General features: G+C 44.0%; 1 long non-coding RNA gene across 1 annotated transcript in view; it reads right to left on the reverse strand.

Annotated features, from left to right (window-relative positions):
- Window positions 1–278: 278 nt before the first annotated feature.
- Window positions 279–15,181, reverse strand: part of LOC131510037 (uncharacterized) — a 66,929-nt gene continuing 52,026 nt past the window's right edge. The window contains exon 2 of the long non-coding RNA XR_009260873.1: window positions 279–1,153. This is a non-coding gene — a long non-coding RNA (uncharacterized LOC131510037). The remainder of the gene's footprint in view (window positions 1,154–15,181) is intronic.

The following is a 15,181-nucleotide window of genomic DNA, read 5'->3' on the forward strand; positions in this document are numbered from 1 at the left end:
ATCAGGACAAGTCTGGGGACTTTGGATGGCTCGAGGACAGTAGGATCCACAGTCCGCTGGTTCTTGCCCGGGGCGGCAGTGAGTGGGATGGACACACTTGGCTGGCCATCATTAGCTCTCTCTTGTGCCTTTCCTGCGGCCAAGGGATTGTGAATCAATCAACGTCGTTATTCAATAAAGCTCCCTGACTGCACGTGGCTCAAAGCACTAAACAACTAAATCTAATTTACCTGGAATACAAAGACATGTCACATCTCCGCAGATGAGAATAAATGCCCTTTAAATACAGATTATTTTTTAATATATCTATGGGTCCAAATTGGTTGGAGTCAGTGGAACCACTGACGTCTTGCGCAACAAAAATGGAATCCATATGGTCAAGGATCCTTCTCCCTGTCCTCCTCCTGAACCCCAACCGAAGACCAGGGCTGCTCCCAAGCTCTGAGTGCGCTGCCCTTGAAGAGATGAACAGCTAGTGTCCAAAAGCAGTGATAACTTACACCCAGAGGGCACTTCCAGAAATGTAACTTGATGAGGGTGATTAACTCTTCTGATCAATTTTGCTTTGGGTTCATATGCATTTAATGACTTTTTATTCCATTTAATAACGATAAGGCTGTTTAACACGATCACTTGTTCCTCAATGTCAATTTTGCAATTTTCATCTTGCTGTGCGGATTTCCTCTGACCTTCCTAAAAGACTGCTATGGATGGGTCTTCGCTTTCTTCTGCTAAAACAGGAACGCATATTGAGAGATGAAAATTTTACCAAGGATATAAAATTGATGCAATTCAAAAGTGTCCAACTTCCTAACTACAGCCACAGACAGAAGCCATTTTCGAAGAGTGCAGTTCTCACCTGAAATCCAGAGACTTACTTGTTATTATTTACATCTGAAATTACAGTCCTAACCAGACACTCTGATTGGTGAATTGCTTCAGGAGCTGCCTCCATAGGCAGAATCCCTGTCTTGGCTACTTCTCCATCAGAGAGGCCAAGAGAGAAATAATGATATGCTACCAGAAGCTGGATGCCCGTGTTTGGGATAACATAACGAAGTTCAGAGTGCCATGTTTTATCTTTTCTTCCGCCCTCCAAGTCTAAAGATGTAGGCTGACATTTAGAACATGTGAGTACTTCTTCAACCTCCATCTGTAAGCGGAAAATAGTTCATTAAATAAATGTCTGTCGGTAGTACAGCTTGAACATAAAGTCTGGTATTTTATTCGGCCCCGAAGTTTTCTAAAATGATAATGAGCCAGTTCATAAGCACCCTCATTATGTTAATCCAGATTCCTTCAGGAGCAACCAGGATAAAAGCCGGGGCTGACAGAACCTATTGGTGGATGAACAGAGAACTCCCTGCCCTCACATGTCTGTGGTGCATGTTGGTGTGACCGAAATGCTTTGTTCCTAATCTTTTGAGCTGTTCCTTCATTAGACATGTAAAGCTTGCCCCGTCTTAATTTGGCTAGAAGCAGCATGCAGATCATTTGTATTTTAGGAAGGGCAATGAGCACCCAGAAATGTGACTGAAATATTACTGCTGGGCCGATTAGGGAGGTTACAAAGCTGCCTGTGTCTGCTTTGGACAATTGTAACAGGGTGACTGCTCTCGTGCTGGCTGCATCGGGCAGCTACTGAGCATGAAGAGGAGGATCAGAGCATTCAGAGCACCTGAATCACAAGTTCACTACCCAAAAGATTTCACGACTCAGGGCTTTTAAGGGCAATGCCAAGTGAAGACTGTTATTTGAGGGGAGGTTTTAAACTATGAAGCCTTGCAGAGAGAATTACATTTTTAAGTTCCTTGATTCAAGGATTTCATTCTTTTAAGTAGATGCAAGCCCAACTATTATATGAGATCTTTTCACTCCTTCATTCGCTCAACAAATATTATTTTACTTCAAAAATTGTACACACTTAAGATGCACCAGCACCATATTGGATGTCAAGAATGAGGGGCGCCTGGGTGGCGCAGTCGGTTAAGCGTCCGACTTCAGCCAGGTCACGATCTCGCGGTCCGTGAGTTCGAGCCCCGCGTCAGGCTCTGGGCTGATGGCTCGGAGCCTGGAGCCTGTTTCCGATTCTGTGTCTCCCTCTCTCTCTGCCCCTCCCCCGTTCATGCTCTGTCTCTCTCTGTCCCAAAAATAAATAAAAAATGTTGAAAAAAAAATTTAAAAAAAAAAAAAAAGAATGAGATAATAAGAAAGTCACATTGTCTATTCACGTGGCTCTTACAATTTTGTGAGAGTCACAAAAGTGATGGAGGTGTGACGGATATGATGAGGCACAGAAAACTCACTAATCCCAAGTGGGGTCAGAGAAACAGCAAACGGGGGTGGCCAGGAAAAGCTCCAAGAAAAGGGTGAAAGCTGATCTAATTCTTGCAGGAAGGGCAGGATTGGCTGTGGGGGCTACAGGGCTGACAAGTGGAACTTGGGGGAAAAGGATGTAGCACCTGTGAGCCACAAGTTGGGGAGGGGGAAGACATCCGGCCACCTTGCACAGAGTTGCCATACATCATGAAGGCTCAGGAGATTTGCATTTGGGAGAGAGGATCCTGGCTGATCTGGGGAGAATAGTTAAAGCCAATATCTGAGTCTCTAGGCAGCCAAACTAGATGCCACCAAGTCCATGAAATCACACTTTCCCTTATACCTTAGGAGAGCCCCCCTTGGGAGTCTTATTTCAGTCTAACATGAATGGCAGTTCAATTTTCTAGTTCACAGACTATTTGTAATAGAGAGGAGGAAGGGAGAAGGGTCAAGCCTTAGCGGCAGTCGCAATACCGGCTGCCATTTATGGAGTGGCGACCTTGTTCTGGGTGCTGTGTCCAGATCTCCAGTTCTCACTACAATCACATGGGGTAGATCGTATTATTCATCCCATCAGACAGATGAAGAAAGTGAATTTCTGAAGGTGAAGTGATTTGGCCAAAGTCACACAGCTGGTAAGTGATGCGAGTGGGGCTGGTTCCGAGGCCTTTGAAAGCCAACAGCTACATCCTCAACAAATATGTTCCTGGGCTGAAGGGAAAGCACAGTGGGCAGCCGGAGCACAATGCAGAACAGATACCAGTATTTAGAAAGCAGACATCGGGTACTGGGTTAAAGATGGCCAAGTGAACACACCTGTCTAATTTTGCTTCCATCTGAGACCCTACTAAAATTATCATTAAAAAAAAATTACTACGGGATTTGGAGAAGGGAAGAGGAGGCAATCACACGTCATTTGGGAAGCCAGAGGAGGCCAGGTCATCAGCAGCCAGGAGAATGCTGATTCCTAAATCAGCAGTGGGGAAAGGAGAGAACGAAGTCTGTTTACATGCAGAATCCCCACACGACAGAGCTTTCTAGCAGGTCCACCATCCAAATAATAGAATTTCCAGGAAGAGAAAATGAAGGAATCATTCAAGAACATTTCCTAGAACTAAAACAGTTCACCAAGTGCCCGCCATAATGAACACAAGTAAACCCAGGTCATGTGAAGCATCTTCCAAGCTTCCACAAATCAAAACAGGGCGTCTAAAAGGGTTCTGCAAGCAGCATGGTTTTAGGCCTCTCTACAACAACACTGAGAGCTGGAAGACAAGAAAGCTGAGGAAAAATGAGATCCAACCGAGAATTCCATACTCAGCCAAATAAGTGGTCTGGAGAGTAAAATGAAAACTTCCCCAGTTTTTGACATTTGAACTCTCAGAAAATTTTATTTTTCATACACCCTTTTCCAGGAAGCTATTGGAGGATATGCTCCATAAAAACGAAGGAGTAAATCAAGTATGAGGAAGGCATGGGAACCAGAATAAAAGAGAGGCAAAGGGAAGCCTGAAGCTTAAGGGGGAGAACTCGGACCCTTGGAACAGCTGAATACCTGGTAAACAGAAGGCAGTCAATCAGTCCAGATGGGCAGGTCCGAAGGCTCTGAAGAGGCTTCTTCAAGAAGACAGAACTGGGGCACCTGGGTGGCTCAGTCGGTTGAGCATCCAACTCTTGATTTCTACTCAGGTCATGATCTCATGTTTCGTGGGGTTGAGCCCTGTGTCAGGCTCTGCACTAACAGCATGGAGCCTGCTTGGGATTTTCTCTCTCCCCCTCTCTCTGCCCCTCCCCTGCTTGTGCTCTCTTTCTCAAAATAAAAAAAACAAACTTAAAAAAAAAAAAAAAGACAAAACTGACAGAATGCTTGTGCACTCTCTCGCTCTCAAAATAAAAAAACAAACATTAAACAAAAGACAAAACTGACAGAATGCTCAATGTGTTTATATATAATAATAGGAGATCTTTCAGTGTTAAAGTACTGTTGATGGACTGGTGCTATACACAAACTGTCCCAGAAATGTACTTTTTTTTAATATCATAAAAGTATCTATCTGTAACAGATTAGAAAGTGGGGGAAAAAAAAGCTAGTCCTTCAACACAGTTTGAGAAGCACTAATTTAGACAATGGGTTGAATCAGAAATAAATACACAGAAAACTGAAGCAAATTTTTAAAAAAGACAATTATTGACTTGAAAGAAAACAAAATTGTGCAGGAAAGGAAAAGTAATTATTGTTTTCTCCATGGTTGAGCTGTGAATAGCATATAGAGTCAAAATAATGTAAACACTGAATGTTGATTTAGCTGAAATTATGATGAATTATCTTTGGAGGATGGAAAGTGAGCATGTGTGGTAGGGATGGGAGAAAAAGCAAGAGTTAAGTCCTCATCTTCCATAGTGGAAAATCAATAGAGCTGAAAAGAGAAAAATAAACAAGTAGCACACAACCATGTTATTTACAGATATGGAAGGAAATTTTTAAGTCGGCTAAAACATTTAAAAGTGCTTCCCTGTGGCAGAGGGCTGATGCGGGCAAGGCAGGCTGGGGACCAGCACTTTTCTTAACAAACCTTACAGAACTTGTCTCTCTGAAGTAGTGCCCGTGTAACTAACAAAACTAAAAATCTGGCAGTGCCCAGGTGGTCAGTAGGTTAAGCGTCTGACCCTCGGTTTTGGCTCAGGTCGTGATCTCACAGTCCTGAGATCCAGCCTCAGGCTCTGTGCTAACAGTGCAGAGCCTGCTTGGGATTTTCTCTTTCTTCCTCTCTCTGCCCCTTCCCTGCTCACAGACTCTCTCTCAAAAATAAACAAATATACATTAAAAAAAATAACTAAAAATATGTAGTCCAGGGCAAACAATTCTGCGTATATTTCAACAGGTAATAAGATTACCTAAGCCAACAGATTATTAAAGACTGTCACATGATATAATAATCAATGCTACTGGGGGGCTATGTTCCAGATAATATGTTTAAGAAGGCACTTAAGTATATAGCACATTTCACAAAGATATCTCTGTAAAATGGCTAGAGGAAAAGAAAAGATTTAGTATTTCAAGGGGTAAATCCTCAGCCAATTAGAAAATATCATTATCTGGGGCACCTAGGTGGCTCATTCAGTTAAGCATCCAACTTCAGCTCAGGACATGATCTCACCGCTTCTGAGTTCAAGCCCCACATTGAGCTCTGTGCTGACAGCTCAGAGCCTGGAGCCTGCTTCAGATTCTGTGTCTCCCTCTCTCTCTCTGCCCCTCCCCCGCTCATGCTGTCTCTCTCTCTCTCTCTCTCTCTCTCGCTCTCTCTCTCTCAAAAATAAACATTTTTAAAAATAAAAAAAAAAAGAAAAGAAAGAAAATATCACTATCGAAGCCAAATCTTTCCATTAGGGTTCCAGGTAGTATATAGAAAGCTAACCTTGACTATCAAAGAGTCTTAAAGAATAGTAAGTCTAATGATCAATCTTGATAACTTCAAATAATTCATGAAAATATATTCAATATATAATTCATGAATATATATTCTCTGTGTGTGTGTGTATATATATATTCTCATATATTCTGATACTCTGTGAGACATGGGTTCTTAGAGATAAACTCCTGGGGATATTTCATTAACCCTACATTGTAACATGGAAACACAAGTTGGCTTATAAATTCCCTTACGTGTTGTCAATCTATTTTGTACAGGTTTTTAAGATATTAAGAATCTGTGCTAAATTTATCAAGGCTTAAAGATGACATTATACCACAAACCATATTATTATAATTAGGCATTGTTGAGCATCCAACTGCATTCTATCTGCTGGAACAAATACAAAGACAGAGACAGCCTTTGCCCCAGGGACTCCACTCTAAATAGATGATCGGGTAATTCAAAGGGGGAAAGAAAGAACACAGCAGCTAAGAAAGGCAGCACCATTTTTATCCTTGTTTCTTTGGAAGAGATAAGGTGATTTAAAATGCTGAAGAGGCATGCCTTTGTTCGCAGAATCATAAAATCAGAGAATTTAAGAGCATGAAAAAGAGCTTTGGAGACCATTTAATCCATGAGTGTTGAGCATAAGAAGAAGGTGTAAACTCCATGAAAGGGTGCGTGAACGCTTCATGCATTTTCCTAGGGAGAGGGTCCTCGGTGTTCATCAAATTATCAAAGAAGCTTATGAAACTTTGCCTAATCCAACTCTTTCATTTGGCAAATGTATGTGTTTTGAAGCTAATAGGACTCAGACTTGTAATGTATGTGTTTATTCAAGAGAAGGGAGGCCTGGGGAGGAGACAGGATCTGTCCAGCAGGCAACCAGAAAGCCAGTGGCCACGCTGGGAAAAGAATCTGGTTTCCTGACTTCCAGTGTGGGTGTCTCTGCCCATCTCACTGCCTCTAGCTTCTGCCTGTTTACAAATCACCACATGTTTAGGTAATTATATAAGTCTTAACATAAGGAGTTAATTTTTAAGAAGTGGTCAGAGATTTTTATGTAAAACATATTTCTACCAAGTTGCTCAAACCAGAAATCTGTGTAGCATCTCTGGTTCCTTCCCTTCCCCTCAATACCCCCTTCCCCAATATCTAATCTGTCATTAAATCTTACTTTTTCTCAGCCTAAGTACTTCTGAGATTGCCTCCATCCTCACATCCAGGTCACCCACCTACCTCTGACCAGGACAGCCTCCTAACCTGACTCCCCGGAGAGGCTGCTGAGAAAACATACAAGGAATTCAGATCCAATGGGACAGTTGAGAGTATAATTTAATCCAGTCACATGGTGACCAAGTAGCCACTATACAGATAATGAGTTAAAGGAAACGAAGGGGAATAACGAACAATGGTGAAAGCCTCCCAAAGGAAATGGAATGCAGTGGGTTGCAATAAATCCCAGTGCAAGGTACGGTCATGGAAGGCCTCCACCAAGGGAAGTCAGAAACTGACTATAAGAAAGGGCCCACCCAGTGTGTTCCCCAGTGCCATGGTAGATGGTAGGTAGCGCCAGGTCCCGGTGATTGAGAAGCAACAACATTTTGATCCTAATTTTTTTGACCTAGCACCCCCAGCCTGCCTACGGTGGGTAGTAAAGTTGCTCCTCTTAACTAACTTGGGTAAGTGACTTTACAAACTGAGGTGGTTTCGAAAGAAGTACCTTAAACTTATAATTTAATACTGTTAACTAAGAGGACTAAGATCTGTAATTCTCAGGACAATCTGTGTACCTTTGTTTTTTTTAAAACAAGCAACGGTTGATAGAGCATATTGGTGAACCTATGTGATTTATTGCAGATGTGGGACTTGTAAAAAAACTTCCAAAAGATGTACTCAAATTTGACCAGGTTGGTATAAGTTTTTAGAATATTTAAAATAATAAGGTTTGTGATACTTAAGAATTTTGATTTATTATATTTGCAAGAAATGCTTCAATGTTTAAGAAGCCTGTTGCCTGTGAGGGTTATCAATCTTCCCAACCAGGCATTTGCAGAGCTTGAAAGAAGTCAGATATTTTTTTTTTTAATTTTTTTTTTTAACGTTTATTTATTTTTGAGACAGAGAGAGACAGAGCATGAACAGGGGAGGAGCAGAGAGAGAGGGAGACACAGAATCCGAAACAGGCTCCAGGCTCTGAGCCGTCAGCACAGAGCCCGACACGGGGCTCGAACTCACGGACCGCGAGATCATGACCCGGGCCGAAGTCGGCCGCTTAACCAACTGAGCCACCCAGGCGCCCCAGAAGTCAGATATATTAAACAAATCTATACATGTGCTATAATGTGTTTAAGACCATTTAATTGGCTAATGGTATAATTAGGGATAAATGTTTAGGGGAATTTAATACACATTAAAGAAAGTGATTGCTCTTGTTTGCAGCTCTAATTTAAGTACCTGCAACTGTAAATAGTTCTCCCTGAAGATAACAAGACACTCTATATACGGATGATGTTCAGACTCTATAAAAATACATGTTTTCACAAAAATAGAACGGTGACCCACAACCTGCAACAAGCTGCCCACAAAATGAACCCCTTCTTTGAAATAACCAGTCCAAGAGACCAGCCTGCGAGACTTTTAGGAGGTCCGACTGCTATCTCTAGTAATAATCCAAGAAGCCAAATAACTTTTATAACAGTCAACCCAAAATGGTCAGGACTTGATGAATCACTGACAGCTTTCCTAATTGTTGTCCCTGCTTCCAACATGGGACCAACTGGAATAAACCAAATATGTACCCCTAACTAAACACATAGAATGCCCTAATTCTGGTTGGTCTGCCTACAGCTCCCCATGCCAATTATGGCTGCTCAGGACATATCTAAAGCCTCCCCCTTTTTCCCACTCTGCCTGCCATTGAGTCTCTGCCCAAAAGCAAGTGACAGTGTCTGACTCCCTTGTATAGCAAGCTCTGAATAAATAGCCTTTGCTCCTTCTCATTTGGTTGGTCTTCATTTCTTTCCACAAGAAAATACTCCCTTGGACATTAAAAGTCCAAACTGACCTAGGTGTTGGTCTCCCCAAATCATCCTCCATGCTGTGCTTAGAGCCACCTTTCATCCTTCCCCTCCCCTCCTCAGTATCCATTCCAAACTCCACCACCCAGGGAACATGGCTTCTCCCAACCCGCCCTGGCCAACCTCCGTTGCTGCCTCTCCCCTCTCTGTGCCTTTCTCTCTAGGCTCTGGCTCTACCTCATTTTGGTTCCTTGTGCCTAGAACCTCTTTTCCATCTGTATCGTCTGACTCATGCCTCCTTGCCCTTCAAATCTTAGCTTAGACACCACTTCTGCTCTTTTGTCCTATGTTCCACCCTAGAGGTACTCACCACACTGTTGTCACTTCTTTTTCCTCTGCCTGGCCTTGACCATGAGCACCACATGTTCAGAAACCCCCATCTGACTTGCTCACTGTATCTCCAGCTACTAGCTCGGTGCCTGGCATATGAGAGGCATTCAAAAAATGAACTCATCAGTGGGAAGCCAGAGTTCCTACAGGTGGCCAATGGCTGGGAACATTAAATACAGTAATGGTTGTAATGGGCCATACTAACAAGAGGATTTTGGTAAGTGCAAACAATCTGCACTATTTCCAAAGAAGGAAACCTATAGTTAGCTATTTCAATTCAACAAATATTTTCTCAATGCCCCCAAATGCTAGTCCCTAAGCCAGGTGCCAAGGATAGAAAGAAAATAAGACATGAATCCCACTGTCAACCACCCTACGGGGTATTGGAGATATACAGATGATTAAGGTGTGCTCCCTGCCAGCAACAGACTCACATTATAATGGCAATAACAGACACGAAAACAAATGCTCACGACGACCAGAGTACGATAGATGGAATCACAGAAATATGTACAGGGTTTAGAAGCAGCACATGCATTTATGCCCACACAAATCACACTTGTCTACCTTCCTCTCTACACCTTAGATCTTCCTGAAGGGTTGTGTGCAAATTAAATCATTTGAAATGCCTCCAAGGTACCTTTCTGTTTAAAGAAAGCTTGTGGTGAGTCTTCTTAAAATCAATTCCTAATTTAATTCTTTTGTAAATTTGACACTTAAATAGAATAATCTTTTTTCTGCAAAGCAGATCACAATTGTATTACATCCTAAGGAGCCAGAATGACCATAGATGAGGGAACACAGTAAACCTTAAGAGGAGGAATTTTCCCTTGGAAGCTTCCTTAGCTGCATTTAAAATACCCCACCAGTAGAGGCCTTCAGGTGTTACGTGTGCAAGGAGGGAGGGGCGGAACACCATCCGGTCACCACTAGTACCTGCCTCTTAGGGCCTGGCTGACTTATTCAGTCGCCTGAACAAAGCTTGTGCCACTCCTGATATTGCCTCCTTCTCTCAACTCCTGGATGCTAGCGAGAAAGCTCTGTCAACCATGAAGTGTTCCGAAAGCACAAGTGAGAATTAAAATCCAAAAAGCTGCTCTCAAGGGCAGAGGGTAACCCTTCTAGGGTCTTAAGTTCCAGTGAGCAGGAAGCAAATGGTCTCAGTTTCTAGCCTTCTAGTATTTTAGCTCTCGGTGGAACATCTCACAGGGAAAGGACATTACTGGAGACAAGTTACCCTTGAGATGTAAGCTCCCTGAGCCAGACACAGCAAGGAAGCTCCACCCTACGTCAGCGGAGACCGCTGGGCAAAGGGAGCTTTGCTCCCTCAGGTACCCCGGATTGATACAGAGCACGAGAAATGAAGCGGGGTACCTGGGGGACTCAGTTGGTTGTGTGTCTGGCTTCAGCTCAAGTCATGATCCCACGGTGTGAGTTCGAGCCCCACATCAGGCTCTGTCCTGACAGTGCAGAGCCTGGAGCCTGCTTCAGATTTTGTGTCTCCCTCTCTCTGTGTCTCTCCCCTGCTCGTGCTGTCTCTCTCCCAAAAGTAAATACATATTAGGGAAAAAAATTTTTAATTAAAAAAAAAAAGAAATGAAGCAAAAGCAAAACTCTCCTCTAACAGGCAATAAACCCAGGGGCTCTTGGGGAATCTGTGGTTCTGTATGTGTAAAGTACATAGTACAATGCCTGGCACAGAGGAGGCTGTCTTAGTTCTGGCTGCTGTAACAGAACACCAACTGGTTGGCTTAAGGGACAAACATTTTTATTCCTCACAGTCCTGGAGCCTGGTAAGTTCAAGATAAAGGTACCAGCAGATCCAATGTCTAATGAGAACCTGCTTCGTGCTCCTTAGATGGCCATCTTCTCACTGTGACCTCGCATGGCAGAAGGGCTAAGAGAGCTCTCTGGAGTCTCTTTGATAAGCGCACTAATCCCATTCATGAGGGCTCTACCCTAATACCTAAGGATTTAATTGCCTCCCCAAAGTCCCCACCTCTTAATACCATTATTAGATTAGGTTTCTACACATGAATCGGGTGTTGGGGGTGGGACACAAACATTCAATCCTCGGCAGAAGCACTTGATAAACAGTGGTTTTTATTACACACTTGTCTTAACACTGCTCACTGAATATTCTGGTTCTCCCCCTTCTGAGCACATGGTGAGATTATACTTCTTGGTCTCCTGCAATTGAGTAGAAACACACGACCAGTTTTGGCCAATGAGCTGTGAGCAGAAATGAGGCATGCCATCGGCACTGGGTGCTGATTTGAGACCCTCCAGAGCTCCCTCTGCCATAGCAACCAGCCAAGTTCTACCAGCCTGGGTCTCAGAGTAAGGATGATGGTGATGTGGAGCAGAGTACTCAGTCCACCTAATCCAGACTTGTAGGATAAGGGAGAAAAACATCTCGTTTTAGGCTGCTAACATTATAGCTTATTGTCCCGCTCTACATCTGTGGTGTTAATATCAGTAATGCGAGCAAGAGAGTAACTAATGGAAAATACAAGTCAAATGCCACATTACAGTTTTTCCTGAGCCAAAGATGGTATTAGCTGCTCTGCATACAGATTGCCTATTCTGTGCCAGGACCTGGACCGATAGCTTAATGTACATGACCTTATTTAATCTCCCCACAAAAAGAATGTCATTATTCCTACTTTATGGAAGGGTTCTGAATTCAAAAAAGCTAACCATGTACCCAATACGTTGTTGTTGCTGTTTTTAATGGAAAGGACACAATATGATGTCTATTTGACATTGTATCTCGGATTCTGCCACTGTACCCCATCACTGCACAGAGAACTTTGTCAGCCTTGTTGTTCCATCTCAGACAAATTCAAGTCCGAAAAAAGAATGAAAGGAGTAGAATTCTATACAGTGAAGCAGCAGTTCTTTTGATCTCTGCCTGGAATATTAAAAGTTTAGTACAACTTAAAGACAACACTAGCTGTGAACTCACAGACATAACCAAACAGACAACTGGCAGGTTGGATGGTCCTTAAGGACATCTGTGAAACCTGCTTCCCCTCCTTTCTTTCCATGACAAATGGAGCATGTGACTACCTGGCTTCACACTAGAGGATCCTCAGCACTGTACAGAGACATAGTCAGGGCCAGACATTTTGCTGAACCCCAAGCAGACAATGAGGAAGAACCAAAGCCACTGCCTTCAGGACAGTTACAATACAAAGGACAGACTGACAACACCTAAGTAAGTGAGAAAGTACATAAAGTAACCATCAATTGGGAGAAGGACTAGAACGATGCAGCAAACTGGCCTCTGTTCCTTTTGGGAATATCAGCAACTCTGGGTGCTTAAAGCAGGTTGGTGTGCTGTATACCCCACTGCTACCAACTTGCTGTGAGAGCAAATCTAGACCAAATTCTGCGCATGAGCAGACATTTTATTACGGAGCAGGAAAAGTCCTCAGCCTGTTGGCAGGCAAGGAGGGCCCCCTCTCTGCTCTGGTATGGGGGCTAGCACCTTGCTGGAAGAGACAGACACCCAGTACACTTAGGAAAAGATCTACAGGCTTTGCAATAGGACCCCAGAAGCCCTGTGCTGCTGCCGGGGTTGGGCCTCCCACTTCCCACATCTTATCCTGCCAGGAATCTGGCCCTCACTCTTGAGCCATTGTGTGCCCTTAGGGCCAGCTTCACAGGCAAGCCAACAGGGCAGGCACAGAGGAGAGCTCACACTTGGGCTTAACGGTCTACAGTCACCTATTGAATTCCCAATACTTTTATCTTTGAATTTGTGTTTTGTAAGCGAAGTATACTGGGACAATGCAGCAGATGCCAAGGAGGCTCGAACCACTGTCTGGCCTCCTGCTGCCTCCCAAGGACAGGTTCTCTGTCCTCCTCCTGACACGGCCTCCTCCTCCAGGCCTTGTCCCAAACTGTTGCCACACTTTGCCCCCACTGGGGACCAGGACATGAGTGTGGAGATTGTTGGGGTCGGCTTAGGTGGCCTGCAGTGTTTCTGGTTGAAACATGGCATGACTGTCCAAATCCCAAGATGGCAGCGCCACAGACACAAGCTCCGCGTCCAGCTCAATCAGATAATTAGCAATGTCCTGGCTGGCCAGAAGTTGCAATACTCTTGGGTGCCACCTACCCAGGGTGAGCCAGGCAGTGGGCCCACGGAAAGAGCACATGCCTGGCTCCCAGCTGGGCACAGTGTCCTGAGACAGAGATTGGCAGGAAACTGGAAATCAGTGGGCCCTGTGAACAAACAGGATCCCAAAGGAAGACCCCTCACCCCCACCTTGGTGCCTATGTGGGTCTGCACTCCTCCACATGTATCCCTTTTGCCCTGTTGTTGAGGGAATATGGAGCTAAATAAGAAAATTTTAAAACTACATTACAGGTCAAGAAAGAAACCCTGGAAGAAAGAAAAAGCATTATGTCTCAGTATCTTTAATGGCACTTTTTCCTGTTTTTTGAACAAGGGGCCCTGTATTTTTGTTTTGCACTGAACTCCCCCAATTGTGCAGCCCAAGCGGCAGACCCTAACCACCATTAATTTCACCAAACATTACTTCTAATCTTCCTACACTTATTAACCAGGCCTAAGGGGTTGATTCAGATTAGGGCTTTTCATATGCTAATGAGCCATCCCCAGGGTGTCGGATGGAATCAATTTGTTGGTACATTCATTTCAAAGCCAAACACCAGCCAATCCAATATAACAAAGGAAACACACAGGGTCTTGAGAGGCTGTAGAGATGGAGGGAGATTGTTTCAGGTCCTTCAGGCTTCTGTAACAAAAACACCACAGCCTGGGTGGGTTAAACAGTACACTTTTACTCCCATAGTTCAGGAAAGTTTGGAAGTCCCAAGATCAAGATGCCAGCCAACTAGTGTCTGGTGAGATTCTGCTTCCTGGTTCATCTCACTGTGTCTTCACATAGCGGAAGGGGTGAGGAATCTCTCTGGGGTCTCTTTCATAAAGGCACTAATCTCATTCATGAGGACCCGCCTTCGTGACCTAATCACCTCCCAAAGGCCCCACCTCCTAACACCATCACCTTGGGGATTAGGGTTTCAATATATAGACTTGGGGGCAGTACACAAACATCCAGTCCACAGCAGGATTGCTACTTCCACTAAAGTGAAATTACAAACACAGAGAGGTGCGGTAGATTGAATTTACTTGCAAAAAACTTGTCTGCAAAACACACCACCAGTTTCCACTCTTTGTTTTGAGAAATGATTCCAGTTTTGTAGAAACCTATGGGAGTGTTTGTCAAAAGGCTGGGGAAAAGGTTTGGAAAGATACATAGCAAGCTGTTGTCAGTGGTCACGTCTGGTGAGGGATGATTAAGTAGGGGTTGGGGGGATTTACTCCTTATTTTTTCAACTTCTTCATCGTTTACATTTTTCATAATGATAGTGATGAAGTTTTGCGGTGATGGGGGGTTCTTGGGGTCCAGAGCCAACGGCCAAAAAAGAATTCTTGAAGACGTCTTTGGTGCAAAAAGGTGATTTTATTAAAGCACCGGGACAGGGCCCATGGGCAGGAAGAGCTGCACCGTAAGTGGGGGATGGTGGTGACTTTCATGGACTCCGGGGAGATAAAGTCAAGAGGGAGTTTCCAAAGAGACTTTCCCATGCTAAAGACTTACTGGAGGCCTAGCTATTGTCAAACTAAGGGTGTTTTTCCCTCTACCAAAGCATTAACATTAAGACTTTAGGGAGTTCCTGGACCTGATGGGATTCCCTTTTTCTGGTAGACTGGTGGAGACCCTCATATGTTTTTTTGCCCCTTCCTGTTTTCAGGTAGCTGGGAGTGTCCAAGGAATATCATACAAGTCCCACCTAGGCGGCTGGGGGGGGGGGGGGCGGGGGGAGGGGGTGCTCTTAGCCTGTATGTTGTCATCAACATGCCCCATGCTCCCTCATCAACAGCAGCAGGTCCAGTGGCTTTGGAGTCCATTCGTGTTCTAAGAATCAACTTTTGTTGTAAATGAAGCACCACAGAGCATCTAAGAAACCAGGGTGTGTGCTACAGGTTCGAACCAGACACTG

This window comes from Neofelis nebulosa, chromosome 4 (genome assembly GCF_028018385.1).
Source record: "Neofelis nebulosa isolate mNeoNeb1 chromosome 4, mNeoNeb1.pri, whole genome shotgun sequence".
NCBI lineage: Eukaryota > Metazoa > Chordata > Mammalia > Carnivora > Felidae > Neofelis > Neofelis nebulosa.